A 16810-nucleotide genomic window follows, 5' to 3' on the forward strand; every position below is an offset into this window, starting at 1 on the left:
ATAGCTTATAAATAATATCTTTAGAATTATCTTCAAATGTGTTAATTTTGCCGATTTTTTGAATAATAAAATGCCTAATTCTTGTCAAATTTGGGATCACAGAGATTATCAATATATTTTTTTATCGTGAATAGTTTACTAAAATTATCTCGTCAGAAATTATACTAATGGTTTTATAAATGCGTTTAAAAATTATTAAATTAAAAAAAATCTTAACACCACTGCACATTCATGTACCGAAATATGACTATATTTTAAAACATTAGAGCGAGAGGTTTAAAAGAATACTATTTTATGTAACAAAAATACTTTATGCAGTCATCAAATGTTTAAAATAAATATAAAGGATAATAAGGCTTCAAAATTATATAAATAGATTATCTACAACGTTTAAGGAGTGTCCAGGATCATGGTTTGAAAATACAATAAAAACTCAATTTTGACCTACGCCGAGCATGTCCCCCCTTAAGGACACCAACTATTGACACCTTTTGAGCACTAAAAACCCATTTAGTGCTAACACTGCGACTGGCGCGTTTGGAGCAGTTGGCCATTAAATATAATTAACGTGTTATTTAAATATGGTATAAAAAGGGTAATTAAAATGTCAGCATTGATTGTGTTAAAGAAGATAATTATTTTACAATAAACCTTAATAATGATTGTGCATGTTCAAGAAATAAGTAGGTAGGTATATTACTAAAATAGGCTATACATAATTCGGAAACACCTATGAAATACACCTAGCGGCGCTTTTTAGTGAACTGTAGGAAGGGGACAATTTAGATACTGGAGAAGGGGGTTATACAGTGATTCAATACAGGCACCAATCTTTAATAATGATAAGGCGGGTGCGCTAGGTTGGCTCCGTGTTCCCACGCTTACCCACTAGTACTATCACTCTCACGGTTGCACTTTGGTCGTAGCGTGAAGATAAGTTTATGATAAATGGTAGAAGCGACGTTCGCTCAAACCCTAACAGATTTAGCGGTAACGAAGGTCAAACGCAGCGATCGACATTCAAAATGTATGCTGGTAATGAAGTCTCGACGAGTAACAGGTAAACAGATGTTTATGCCAATAATGATGAACAATGACTTAATTAATTGTGTCGCTACATTTCAAAAGCAGCCAAGTCCACCTTTAGGTATTTTTGACTTTTTTGTGAATTGCTGAAGAACTAATGCTTTCTAACATTTCTGTATTATCAAAACCATCCAAATCCGCCTGTATAATAAGTAAATGGAAGTCAAAGATGACCAGTTTTTTCAGACTCACCCATATCCACTGAAGTAATTATATCACACTCAGCCATGTCCATTCAGGCCAATCACTGAACATGGCTGTCAGTTGTTTACGAACCGTTGATTGAGTGAGTGTCAAAGTGTCTTTTTCAACATTTTTTAATAGAAATAATTAATAAAAATAAGGTTTCAAATATCAGAAGTGACCCCCAATAAGGCGAGAAAACGAATAATTAAGGCAGAATCGACAAAACGCGCCAAAGATAAGGAAAATCGGTAAGTTTTATTCTGCTTAACCTGCATCCTAAAAAGCATCCGGTGTCAAGCAGGGTCGCATTTGACATTTTAGTCATAGTACTGAGAATATAAATTTGGTTTTACAGAATTCTAATTTACGAGACAGAACCCTTTCACAAAAAAACATACACCGTACCTACTCCTTAATTAATTTAAAGATTTTAATAATAATTATTCGTACATGCTTTACTGAATTAAATAGGTAATATACATCCTATTAAGAATATATTTTATAATTATTTTATGATTGCCAAGTTGTAGGTATCAAATAGAAAATGTGTACCTACCACTATTTAAAACATTTCAAATTGTGATAGTGACTGACTAAACTGAACTAAATAAAATTGTCAGAATTATTGAATATCCATACCCTAAGATATAATTGGCATTTAATTATTATTAAAACCAACGCATTTCCTAGAATTGTATCCAGCTGAGGGCTTCAACCATTTATATTAATTATTATCCATTTGGACCATTTGTAAAATTTAATTTTTAATATAAATCTATAATTATAACAATTCCTGAAGGATTTTTTTAGGTTTTTGTGTTGCCGAGCATGAAGTCACTTGTATATCGAATTTTTATGTTTTAAAATTAGTAACCATATTTTTTCCGTCGTAATCACATTTTCTTAATTGTTTGTCTAAATTAATATTATTATTATATTGAGAAAATTTTTTCGCCATTTTCCATTTCCTAAGTCCAGCCCAGAAGAATGACACCATTATATCTAATAAAATGGCTGCCACGGAAATATCAAAATAAGCCAAGTCCGCATGGACATGGTTGATTTTGTGACAAACTAAGCCATGTCCATATAAAAAATCCATTTTTTGAAGAATCTATGAAAATTACATGAAAACTAATAATGTGGAACTTATTAGTTTTAAACATTCTATAATCGCAATAATATAAACTTTAATCTTTATGACCGTGTACACAAGGAAACAAAAAAGCCGTTTTTCTTCTTTTCATCCATTATGGACATGGCTGGTTTTGAAATGTAGCGACACAATTATAATATGCCTGGATGCACTATAATCAATATGGGAGGTAGTTAAGCAATTTGTATGGGACTAGTGCTCCAATAACAATTATTGGCCCATTAGAAAAGAAGATGAAAAAAAATTAAATAGCGAGTAGGACTCAATCCAGCATCCATTGGATTTCAGCCATTGTGCTTTGCCAATTTTACCACCAGAACTATATAAATATAATAACGACGAAATGAACTAAGAAATAGTTATGCGACTGAGATGTTTATTAAATTATCAATCAAGATACATTTTGTTTCCTAGCCATCTTCAGGATCTCTATAACTTAAGAATGTATTCGTTTAATAAAAAATATTTTAATTGGCTATTTATTTCACTTATTAATTTGTGACTTTCTCGTATCTCGCAATTTGAAAAATTCTTTATTAATTTATCTTAAACAACACTCGAAATATTTTCTCATCTTGTTCGGAGATAGAATAGTAATTGAACCAATAAAGTGCCATCAGAATGGTGCGAATAAAAATCAGAAAATATATTAAGAAATGAGTTTGAATAACGAAGCGCCAAAGATTTTTCTTTTTCGTGAATGACTTGATTGCTCGCCCTCTTACTTCAAATATAACGATCCTTATAAGAGCGCCTCGCTTCATTGGTTAAAACATTAAGGAATTCTGAGAAAATAATAACCAATAAAATAATTGAATATAATAAGTATATTACTGCTTACGAATATTATTAAGGTCTAGTATGTTGTGTCGATCTCCACTTTTCTTTCGTAGCTTTAATATGTAATAAACTATTTTTATTTTCAACGAATAATTCATAAGATTTTAGAATGTTACATTTTTTATATTGAACATATCCGTTGTTTATTCTCCCAATGTGCAGAACCAACCTGCCACTGGTAATGTCAATTGGGAGGGTGATAACTATGTTCAATGAAATTGCTTCGGGTGTTAATATATTCCACCTACGTGAGAATGAGTTTAGGTGGACGTTGTTTTATAAATTCTTAAAATAGGGTCTGCTTAACTCATCCGGTGTACTTTCTTGTACCTATCTAATTTATCTACTCATCTATCTCTTTTTTATGTAAGTAATACTGTTATATTTATATATCTTTGTTTCTAAATGTCATGTTGTGAACGTCTTAAAATTATAATTTGTAATGTCGACAATATGTTTAAAAAAAATGAATTATATTAAATAATTCATTTAAATCAGGTTCGAATCCTGCTGGGTGTCGTTTTTTTTCAAAAATATTTTTTTCTGTTGGTTATATTGTATTTCTCAGAAGTGTTTTCAAATTATGTATGTTTAATAAAAATAATGTTATAAGTTTAAAAAAAAAAGTTAATTAAATTATTAGTTGGTTCAAGTACGTTACAACAAAAAAAAACTTGGAGTGATCGTGACGTCGCTTAGTAATTAATATAATAATTTAATACTTACATACTTTGATTTAAAATACAAAAGCCGGTTGCCAACAGTAACGCAATTTTGAAGAGAGTACTGTAAGAACTATTAGTAAAAATTCGTCGCAATTAGATATGATACATATAGCATAGTGATCAGTGTACATCGGTGCGATTCCCGAGAAACGCAGGTTTGAATCCTGCTGGATGTCTTGCTTCCTAAGTAGGTCAAACCGATTCTTATTTTTAGTAATTTATTTGATTTAAATAGTAATATAATATGTTTATTTTCTTTTTATTATTATTATTTCAGGTTTATGCCAAATAACCAATTTTATGATTTTTTCAGTCGAATTGGATGCATTGGCATGAATGAGTATTTAGCATATCATACATTTTTCCTAAATCTTTATCTAATAATACTATATATTATAAAAGTAGGTAAAAATATTGTCTTTCTATATTTTCAATATAATTATAATTATAATTATGAGCTTACGTCAAGAAACTAATTTATATATTAATTCAAAGTCTTTGCTATACATACATAAGACTTATTATACTACAATTATATATTGTATTATAAGTCCCTTTGCCAAAAGAATGATCCGCAATATGCTATGTATATATTATATATATATATATATATATATATATATATATAACATTTAAAACTACCCTTAAATTTACGTGAAAGTTTATGGCATGTCACCAAAAGAGAACCGACTATCCGCATAAGAAGCGTATTTATCCTCAGAAGACGAGTGGGGATCTAGTTTTGAGTATCGAGCATGGAATACGCCAAAAATACTGCAAACTATTATAGAAAGCACTAAAAAATATGGTAAAATGAGAAATATCTGAATACCAAGACTTTAAGTGTGTTGAAATGCAAAGCTGGACCTCTATAATGCAACGGCAATAAGATATTACAATTTAAGGCTATAAATACCTCAGCTGCGACGCGTGGATTGTGCTAATGATGCGTGCCGAACGGAACATAATCTGTCATAAAATTCAACATGCGTCCATTTAGTGTTATGTTTATTGTTATATTAGTAATAATAACAACATATTCATTGAAATGTTTTCTTTTTCGAGTCCAGGCATAACGTTTTTTAGTCATCTTTACACTATATAAAAATATATTCTTACGACAAAAAAAAATGACGTGCTCCCACCTCGAATGCCGCTCGGTGATTGGCGACGAAGGCGAAATTTTATCCCACCTATTGTTGAAAATTGTTTGCCGTTTCACTTATGTATGCTCTTAGGGAAAATGATATTGCTTTTGCTAACTTTGCTTATATTTGACACAAAAAAGAAGGTTATATTATATTTTATTGTTTATTATTAAATTTCAATAATATATCGTATGCACATTTTTAGCCTACGTCGTTCAGTTGGCGTTAGGTATATGACTGCCCAAATGACGGATTTGTGACATGCAATATTTCAAAAGTTTTCTTTTTCTTTGTTTTGAGCTACTCAACGCAACCCGAAAGCGTATTAAACTTCATAGCTGTGAACGTATTCACCTGCCAACAAAATGGATGGATGCTCCTTTCAAAAAAAGAACCAAATTTTTTTCTCATCATCATATTTTCCCTCCAAACAATTCTTTCCAGTGAAATATGTTACATAATGGCCGCCATTCATTTTGTTTATCGAACTTAACATTAAACACGGATTTCCACTAAATAATGTAAAGTTTTCAGACAACGTCAATGGTTTTTTTCCCCAGCGCTATTTAACGTGATGAAAGGGCTTCTCTAGAATAGCTCAATAGCGTACGGCCGTATAATGCAGAGATAGTCAATTTATTCTTCATAGAGATTTGGAATATAAAAAAAAACAATACGTAATAATTATACATTAGCCATCCCACTAACATTCTAATCATATTTATTTGAAATATTATATTACATTATTAGAATGATAAAACTATTAATATTCCACACAATATATCAAACCGTGCGAGACTATCACCTTTTCAAAAATATTGTTTTTATCTTATGAATGCAAATTATTCATTTCTACATACAAAAAAATCATGTTAGTGTGATTAGTTGTTTTAATTTTACTCAATATATAAAAAAGAGAACAAAACTATATAAATATATAATGTTCCATAATATTGTACTTGAAATTAAACGAAAACTACTGAACCTGTTTTGGTGTTTGATATCTTTAATATGCTCCCGAAATAGGTATAAAAATAAAATGTGTTATAAGCACTAAAAAACAAATGAGTAAATATTCCAAAGTATGAGCCAATTCTAATAAACTACTAGCTACTTTTATAATATGCTACATTAGCTCTATCAAATGAACAGTATATTTTTTTTGAAATTATTAGAAAAATCTTTTTTCGATGATTTAGTTTTTACTAGTTTTTGAAAGCTTTTATCACAATGTGCATTATTTATAAATGTGATATATTATAGTCAGCGTGTAAAAGCAGGAATTTAAAATTGAAAACAAATTTAATTTGCGTTGTTCGGTTAAAACTACGCATGTCGAAAAAGTCAACTCTACAGTACAGCACTTAAAAAAAGCATTTTTTTAAGTTTCGTGTTATATTTCAAATGCATCAAATTGAATTAAATATTTTTAAATCTATCTGTTCCTTTACTTAAATTACTTCCATTTTAATTGTGCATTATTTCACATCGATTTTTAATAGCTTAGAATTTACTGGTACTTTTACCCAAAGTAAAAGACTATAAAATGATTTTAATGCTTGTTTTTGATAGAAATATAATAGTTTTACATCAAACACAACCAAAATTATTCTTTATACTGCTTACCTTCATTTTGAAGGTCTCGCCCTTCAACATGCATTTTTTTATAAATATTTTGACAAAGGTACCAAAAACATATAAAAAATGTATCGAAGTTTATTTTATTAATTAGTGATCATTAACAAAAATATTTCAAACATTTAGTAGGCTGCAAAATTTTTCGACACAGGCTAACCTAATCTTAACTTATTTTAAAATTGTAATTGTATTTTAAAATATCTGTTTGTGGTCAAAAAAAAAATATTTTTCGCGATACGATAAAGCTAAAAAAAATCTTTATTCAGAAATATTTCTTAATCCTCATACCAGGGTATTTTTTTATGTTATTAAATTTATTGTCTGAAAAAGCCCGCATGCTATCCGTTTTCAATGACTAAAATAAGCTTTGCGCATTTTTTAGAACCTAAAAAAGGGTTAATGTGACTTTTATTTCAGTCATAAATAATATTTTACCTTTTCTTCTCGGGTGTGGCTTGCGAAAGGACGCACATTTTGTTTGGATGCCATAATTTTCAGAGAAAGATGGTGATATGTTTATCATAGCAGTTTCTGCATTATGAGAAAAAAATATCTATTCATAATGTATGAATCCACTGCTTTTGTTCCAAGTTTTGAATTTATTTCCGAGTTTTCTACGTTTAATTTACTATACGGGTAGAGGTATTTTATATTTTATTGACAATATATAATATAATAATAATATTAATAATACTAATTTAATTAGTATATTTAATTCCTCATATTACTTTTTTGATTGTTATCATGCCATTATGAATATTGTTTCATTTTTTTGTTAATAATTATATTAGTGTAAATCATTTTTTTTTCTATTATCAATATAATATATTGTGCAGTAGACGTAAATGCAGACAAAAATACGTCTGTTAACTAAGAGTGAGCACTTAAAAATAATTTGAGATAATTACCTTATTTAAAATTATGTGAAGGCAGATAATTATGATAAATTCTGACGTAACTACAAATACATAGGTACGTTTTTGACATACTCGTATTATAAGCTCTCGCGTCTATCTTTTCGAGCAAAAATACGTCATTCATAGCATAGCCGAAGTGTACGCCAGTAAATCGAGAAGGAAATAGCTGAATTTCTCCGTAGCGTGCTCGTGTTGAAATAGTGACAAAATTATGAATGGTCATGTGTATACTTTTGCAAACTCTTGGAAATATGCCATAAACGTATAATAAATATGGGGATCGATATTATTGAGATATGATATTAGAACCATATGCTCAGAATCTCTTGAATTGCCAATCGTACCAACAAATCCATTCTTGAAAATCTAATGGTAAAAACATACTCTGAAATATATGACCTGAAACGAACTCTTCAGCTTTTTAGCTATACGATTCGGATAACAAGTGATAACTTCAAAAGGCTCAGTGGTGTTTTTTGATACGTGGTTGCGTGTAGTTCTGACAGGGTTAGAGGCCCCATTGCGAAAATTTATTAGTCATTTTTAAGTTGCTGGTTTTGTATGTCACTTTGAATTTTCTATGGTTCAATAGATTTTTTACACTGTGGTTGTGATAAACACGCATTATGTTAAGAATGCAGTGGGATTTTCATTGATCCAATATAATTTGAAGATATTTATACGTAAAATATGCACTGTTCATTAAAATCAGGATTCTCAGTAATGAAACATTTACTAAGAATAATAAAACGGTTTTCTAATGTATATTCAGTTGCTTCTTTTGTTGACTTACCATATTATAAATAAATTATTCACGACTTTATACAACGAGTAGAAACTGAACTATAAAATACGTTGAACAACTAAGTTAATTTAAAATAAAATTGAACTAGAATGGAACGCAATGAGATAGTGCATTTGAAATTTACGTACGCTTGACTGCAGGCCGGAGTCTGTTCCACAACTGCATAGTTTGTTGGCAATTTGTTTTGATGTCACGAGTCATTGCTCAGGCCAACTACTGCACTGTCCAAACAAATATCCACAGAATAGAGACGACTACATTTCCTCTATGAGGACCTATATGCTAAAACTCTACTGAAATTTATTCCTACCATCCACCTCATTGAGAAAAAGGACATATTTGAAAGTACTAGATCACTAATAAAATATATTGTTTTATACTTATGTTGTGTATTCACAATTCCTATCTCGATATTTCCCCAATGACAGTATATTGTATTTAGTTTTAAATTACCATTAATATAAAATGACGTACTTAATCATCAGTCCAAGTTACTAAATATAGTTATAAATATCTATTGTTAAAAATAAAATATTCGTTGATTTTGAATATTGTAATTTAGGTACTCAATATTGTATTATTGATCAACCTCAGCTTATCCACCATATCTAGCAGTATTACTACACACATATTTGGGGAATGATTATGTGGAGGAGAGAGAAAGTCGTCATTTGAAGGTTTCGAGAAGAGATTTATTTATTAATAAAAGAATAAATAAATACGATAATAAAGATTATAAAGATGACAGCGTATGATTATAATCGCGGGTAATGATGTACTGGTGAGATCGACGTGATGAAGAAATTGAATATATTAATGAACCGAGAGATTTGATTAGAGTGTAATGACGGTTGACTATGAAGGACACTTGACTATAGTAGTGCGACTCGTGACGGACTCGATGAGTGCATGAAGATTCATGCATTGTCCTTCCCAATTTATACAAATGCGGTACATCTAATATTACAAGAGATATTGTTGCAATTAACATGTCGAAACAGACCTTACTGATCTAGTTATGATTGCGGAAAAGCTGATGATTATTATTACTCTATTGTTTTGTTTTATCAACAAAACGTACATATTAAAATGTGTTACACATTTAATTCTGAGTGGTATGATTGATACAGATATAAAACTCTTTTACATGAACTAAATGTCACTAACATAACTTACTAAAGGATTTCATAATAATATAACATAGTAAATAATTTTAATACCATTTACCTACTTTCTGAGTTATTTCACTGCGGATTGAACTCTCCTAAATTTTTTCCCTTTTATAGCATCTACCTATACTTTGAAATATTAACTAATAAACCAACTGAAGATTAACACCCACCGAGTCTAACCGTCAAAAAGTCATTTTAACCACGTGAATGATCGGAGGCCGTTGGTAAGGATTTCCGTTGCTGCACTCACAGTTTAGACAATATTTTGTTATGATAAAATATTATAACTTATACTCAACGACATTTATTTGCTCATAATATGGCAGAAGAATATAGATAATCACATTGCCACAAAAGACTAGAGAGACACAATTAGAGCCTCAATCTACAACAAAAAAACTACGCATGCTATACACACGTTTAATATGCCCGTAGCATATTATGTCTATGTTATATTTTCCGGTAAATTGGACTCCTTGGAGCTGTACCTACTAACGAAATTCACAAAGTCACATTACTTACTCGTATATTATCATATTACTATTCACATTTGCAAAGTTTTCCATTCATCCAAGGACGTAATAATTAAATTTAATTCGCATGAGTCTTAGTCACGCTGAGAGGTAAAGGGACAATGCAATTACTCAGATAGTAAAAATATGTAAGATTCAAGTCTCTTTTGGTCTAATTCTTATTAAAATTTTCCGTACCATTTCCCATATAAAATGTTGATTAGTTTTTCAACTTCAACGTTTATTTACCAAATGTCCTATTGGCCAAATAGGAAAGTTTTATCTATCTCAATAAATGATTTAGTTAATTAGAATTAAAATTAAATTTATATATCTATCTTCAATGGTCCATAAAATAACAATTACATTCTTGGAAATCGATAATTTTAAATAATATAATAATATGATAATTTTATATTTTTGTTTATTTATAATATTAATATGTGTTTTAAATATACAATATATTATATAATAATCTAATACATAATTAAAATAGTAATTGTCATAAATTCTTCAGCTTTTGTCAATAATTGGTTCAAAATATACTCGAAAATAATAAAAGTATATCATAATAATTCAGTCACTTCAACATAATAAAATTCCTGTGTAGAATTGACAATATTTCCAATATTACTTTGAAAAGGTTTGAGATTGCTTCAACGCAAGAGATATTTAATATTATTGTCTTTCGAGAACGACATTGCTTACATACACTAGTTAATAATAAAAAAATGTGTATGTATATATAGATTCAAAATCTTTTAAGAGGCATACTCAACCTTATTAATTGCAGACTCAAAAGAAATAGTGTGAAATCAGCCTAATGAAAATATATTATTTTCAAAGACTACTAGCTTAGCGTATTTTCAGGGTAATTAATTATTTTTCTTTATATGTATTGATTCGTATACGAGTTAAAGGCAACCACTTGATTGTAATTTCGAGTTCAAATATCCATATCCTATTTATATTTAAAAATCATTTACGATGTTTTTTTTCACAATATAATGAATTCATAAAATAAAGACAGTTGGGTAATAATCATTATAGCTTATAATCCATCTTCATGAAAAGGTCGATAAATAACATACATTTATAATTCAGAAATATATATGCATTGTCTTGTGGAAATCATTATTGATGTGTAAATATCTCAACTCGCGTCTGCCCAAAAAAATCGTACTGCAGTAAGCTCAGAACCATGTGACAAGATACGTCAGCCATAGTAAAGCTCGCGCGTCAACTAGGTCAAGGAAGTGGTATGTGAATTTCTTTGTAGTGTAATCCGGTGACAATAACTGTGATAAAATCTCGAAATGCCACCTTATGGTATGCATATGTTCTATTAAATGCATCTTTACAGGAAATCAATTAAAACAAGTTTATGAGTTATCCTAATATGCGTTGTAAAAATTCATTCATCATTAATAGAAACAATTAGTGAGTCATAAAATAACTTGAAATTATCGTCAAAATCTTGGGTCTACTAAATGGTTATTATAATAACCCACGTGACGTTAATTATACATAACCATGAGAGTACGGACATGACGTGTTCTAGGTGCTGCCCGAAAGTATGATTTTACACACCCTTGCGCCCGATCCTCTTTCACTCTTCAACAATACTATAAAATAATTTATGCACTGCAAATTTTACGTGGAATAAGTCACAGAGTATGCTGACGAACCGAGTAAAATAGCACGACCATGCGCTTCCCGAATACTCTAATACGGATTTGGATTTGTTGTGTCCTATACATGCCAGAGTGTAATAATATTCACTCGTGTGAAACTTTGTATTCTCAAAATATTGACTATAGAAGTTTAGTAAATATATATAATTCCACCTCATTTTTCTTCTTTGACATGCTGGTCTGTGCTGGCATAAATTATTCTCCGACAAAGAAATGTCTTCATTTAAAAGATCTCTTATTAATAACAGAAGAAAAGTTACTTTATACCGAAAGCAAGCAAGAGAATACATATTAATGTGACTGGCTGTTACCGGGCGTTAAAAACTCCCTTCTAATCGTAGATTCGCTGGATGACCTTCCTGGCCTTAAGCTTCTACGCAAATATTACAAGTGTCTTGACCTAATCCAGTGTGGGCATATGAAAAAACTTTGAAAAAGCCCTACTGTACATATTATAATATTATATTGAGATTCACACCAAACACAAGAACACATGTATGCCTTTCCTGGAGTCTGGGCCCTATAATTACCAAAAACAAAGCCAAACCGTGTGAACTATGTTACGTGGATTAATGCTTTTTCAGTCGCCATGTGATTATAAATATATTACAGCCTATAGTGGACCTTAGACGCCTCTCAAATACTTCTTCATAATGACTGATGCTCCGCTCTTCTTCTTTAATCAATCACACCCATGGCTCGCAAGCTAATTAGTAGTCCACCAAGCCACCGAAATCGTGGTCTTCCCGCAATCCATTTTTCTTCTGAAGCATTAAACTTGAACCGATGATTATTTATTAGCATGTCATATAGCCGGCCCATTGAGTTTTGATAAATTTGATGACGTCAAGCACATCAAAAAGCTTGTAGAGTTTATCATTATAGCAACATTACCAGATGTCATTCTCGCAGAATGGATATAGATGGACTTTTGAGTATCTTGATAGTTTAGAGGATTTAAGATGGCTATAAAGACCATTATTTTACCTGTTATCACTAATAGTCCTTATTTATATTACATTATATACTTCTGTAAATTTTTATATTTCAAAAATATTGACTATATATTTACTAATTTTATAGATATATACAAATATTTTACAATAAAGATGATTTTCATTCTTTGATTTTTCCACGTTTTTCTTAGCTCGTATTCTTGTTTTTTCGCTGGTTATTTATCCAGTAAAAATCTTGCAATCGATTGTTAACTAACTTCCCGACTAGCTAAATATTTGAAACTTTTGAAATATATCAGAAAACGATGCCAATGCATTCTTTTAATATTTTTAGCCATCTTAAAGTAGAATTGAATTCATTTTCAGTTAATTCTATTTTGTATGAAAAGTTAATTCGGAAGAAATCCGTAATACAATCCACTATTATTGGTTTCTAAGGGGGTGGTCCTAGCAACTAAATTATTAATATATACGTGCGTTACTATGGAAATCAAAATGACATTTCAGTATTCTATGTTTGTTTGTTTGTTGCAAAATAGAAAAAAATGATTTGTTGACAATTGCCTTATTTGTCCTAAATTAACAGAAAATTGAAAAACGTCGTTTATAAAAAGTTCTTTTTATCTTGTAATTATTTTTATTTCAACCCCTCGTATATAAAGTCTAATGCTGTATCTAATAATATTGTGTATGATATATATTTATTGAGTATGACATTCAATATATTACAATTTGACTGAATATTAAAAGAATAATGTACATAGTACATATGTGAAATAAATGGCAACTGACTGTAATAATAATGATAGTCCTTTCGTAAGTAAACGATGATAGCAAAAACATCTGAGGCCCATAAAACACTATACGTAATCAAATTAAGTTCTGTGAGAATCAGTCAAATTGTAGTTGAAAAACATAAAAACACTTTCATCTCGCACCCGAAAGCACTATTACAAAGTAAATATTTCTTACTCCATCTTAAAAATTATTCAGTTTCAAAACGTTTTTCGTCGAAGTGGATTGCAGTGTTTGCGTAAAATCCAAAAGATATACTCGCTAGATATTTTTGAAGAACATTATAAATATACGATAGTAGTTTTCCCATTGTACCACTCTCGGAAAATACAAGACCTACTTAATTTAAACGCTTTCCATTTTCACACCTACAGAACCTATATATGAACTCCATTTGAACTTTTCCTTTTATAAAAATATAATATAGATGTAACTCTAAAGCTTTCTACGCTATTTGAAAAGCTCTCTTGTATAGAAGTAGGTTTGGGAGTGTTTTCGATTCAATATATGCTAAATTCATTTCGATGTTCAGTGCCACATTATATTAAAAAATATTCAGCAATTTTATTTTTTTCCATTGTGGACGTTTTTTGAGCTTTGAATTAAAACCATGAATTGAATGGTATGATTTATGTTTCGTCTTTCACGCTTCTGTGAACTTTTATTTATTAAAATGTATTGTAATTTTGTTATAGGTACTTGACAATTAAATTGGATTTATTAATTATTATATGGACATTTCTGAATATTTATATTACCTTAAGCTATTTAACTTTTTATCATATAATTAATTCCGATACGGCATATTTTACTAAGTACTAGATTAACAAAGCCTCTCGTTATAGTTCATTATAATATTTTTTTTTATACAAAATTCTCAATAATATAGGAAATTGCTAATTAATAATATCCAAGGGATGAATTGAATAGGTACTTAGTTAAAATAAAAAATAAAATATTGGATTTCATCCACCATTTATAAAGATCACAAAACCATCGTAATTAACAACTTGTAGCAGATTCAAATATAAATTTTGTGTGCTTGTGTTGAAAGTTGTGTATATTGTCGCTTATATAATAATAACTACTAGTTGGGCCAATTATATTGGCCGCCATTCCTTATTGTCCCAGCTACTCATCCTTATTTATTATTGTCACAAAACCAGACGACGAGCAGTTACTCACTGTGATTGAATAACATTCAGTTAACTTGAGTTACTTCAAGACAGCCGACACGCATATACTTCTTGAAACTATCACGCTTTATCTAATACAATAGATACGAACGAGGCCGCATTAACAACAGAGTGACTCAAAACCTATATTTTTTTACCTTGGATGCGCTAAATCTGACACGGTTTGAGCAAACGTGAGTACATGAACACCAAACCGGTTCCAGTGCGCGCCAGCCCTCTCAACATAAAAGGTTAGTGTCTGGCATCCTGTTTACCTCCCCACCCCCTAGATTTGTAATCCACAATCAGCATCTTCAAATTACAGTCCACTGCTAAAAGCGCTACCAACTACTATTATTATCATTTATGGTTTGAAAACCTGTTTCCTGATCAAAAACATGGAAAGAGCGTTGGGCTCATTTGAGCGGAGCATGCTATGCAGTATGTTTGATCTATCAATGATACACATTTGGGGTGGAGACTGAGATGCAATGACGAGCTATAACGACGACCTTTATGCTTTTGTATGAGAGTCCGTACATCGTACAGTTTATCAAATTGGGACGCCTAAGCCATGTACATAGAATGGACAAGTCATGCATGATAAATAAACTGGCATTATTTAGAAGGTTGGAATGCAGACGATCACGAAATCGAGAGACAGTCAGATTTAAATAACTTAATGCTATAGAAAGCCTAGATCCATAAAGAATTAAAGCGCTCGGATTCAATTCTTGGTAGAAATGTATGGAACTAGTATTATATAATATTGTGTTTTATTTTACTTAATGTGACTATACGTAAAACAAAGTTGGAAGGCACCGCAGAAGGATATATTGATGGGGTTGTACCACTATTCTAAAAAAAGATAATGACATTAATCATCAAAGAATTATCTAAAGATGAAAAAGTTCAGTATAATATATATATATATATATATATATATATTATAATCATTATTAATTTGGGTAAGCTTTAATCAAACAAAAGTCTTCGATATCGAAATCATAATGAAATGTACAAAAAAATATTTAAGTTATATAAATGATTTTATTTACATTTGAATGGATGAGTTACCATTATCTGAGCTTTATACTAAGCCGTACTATAAAAGCTCTCAATAATAAAACTAAGAAGGAATAAAATATGAAACTGATTAATTACCAGGCTCTTATCCTCTTTTACAGACTGACTTGCACAAAATCCATTACTTCTGGAAAGTTTTATACGCACATACAGGTTGACTCAAAAGAAAGCGTAAAGTAAATCTATATCTGAACATGCAAAACACGTCATCATTATCAATCATTCATAGAAAGTTTACACATTTGAAATTCAATATCGGAAATTTTATCGAGAGGAATAACCCGTATTTTACTTTTCGAAATCGTTAGCATTCTTTTTATAAATCGTTGAAGATGTTTTGGTGTAAAATATTTTTTAGCTGTAATTTGGAAACAAATGTATATTAAGGCAAATACTTCACCTACCAGAGACACCTTGCGGAAAAATACGAAGCTTAAACGTTGAAACATTGTAATTGATAAATATTTTGAAATCTCAAAAAATTAAGAATTTGGACTACATCTAGTTAAGATGTAGGTATATTGCATTAATATATCCTGTCTTTTTTCTTACCATAGTGATCCTAAACACTCGATATAATATTTATCAATACCATAATATATTGTAAATTTATTTCTATAATGATTTTAAAGTTAGGGCATAATAATGACGTATCGATTTTACTGCAAAACTGGCAGACTTTTTAGCCTTAGCTACCAAAGACCTACTTTTGTCTAGTATAAATTTGGTACATAACTTATCGTTTTATTCAGGATTCAGGTTACATTCACTTTTTTAGCTTACTTATAATATAAACCCTAAATTCGTAAAATTATATAGCGTTACGTACATTAACAAAGTGTATGAAAAATTTTATATTTCGTTTCCAGGAAAGTGTTCTTTTTAGACTATATAAAAATATGTTTGAAGGGATGATGAC

The sequence above is a fragment of the Rhyacophila brunnea genome, unplaced genomic scaffold, assembly GCF_057557595.1.
Source record: "Rhyacophila brunnea isolate RB1 unplaced genomic scaffold, BYU_Rbru_1.0 scaffold_5, whole genome shotgun sequence".
In the NCBI taxonomy this organism is placed as follows: Eukaryota; Metazoa; Arthropoda; class Insecta; order Trichoptera; family Rhyacophilidae; genus Rhyacophila; species Rhyacophila brunnea.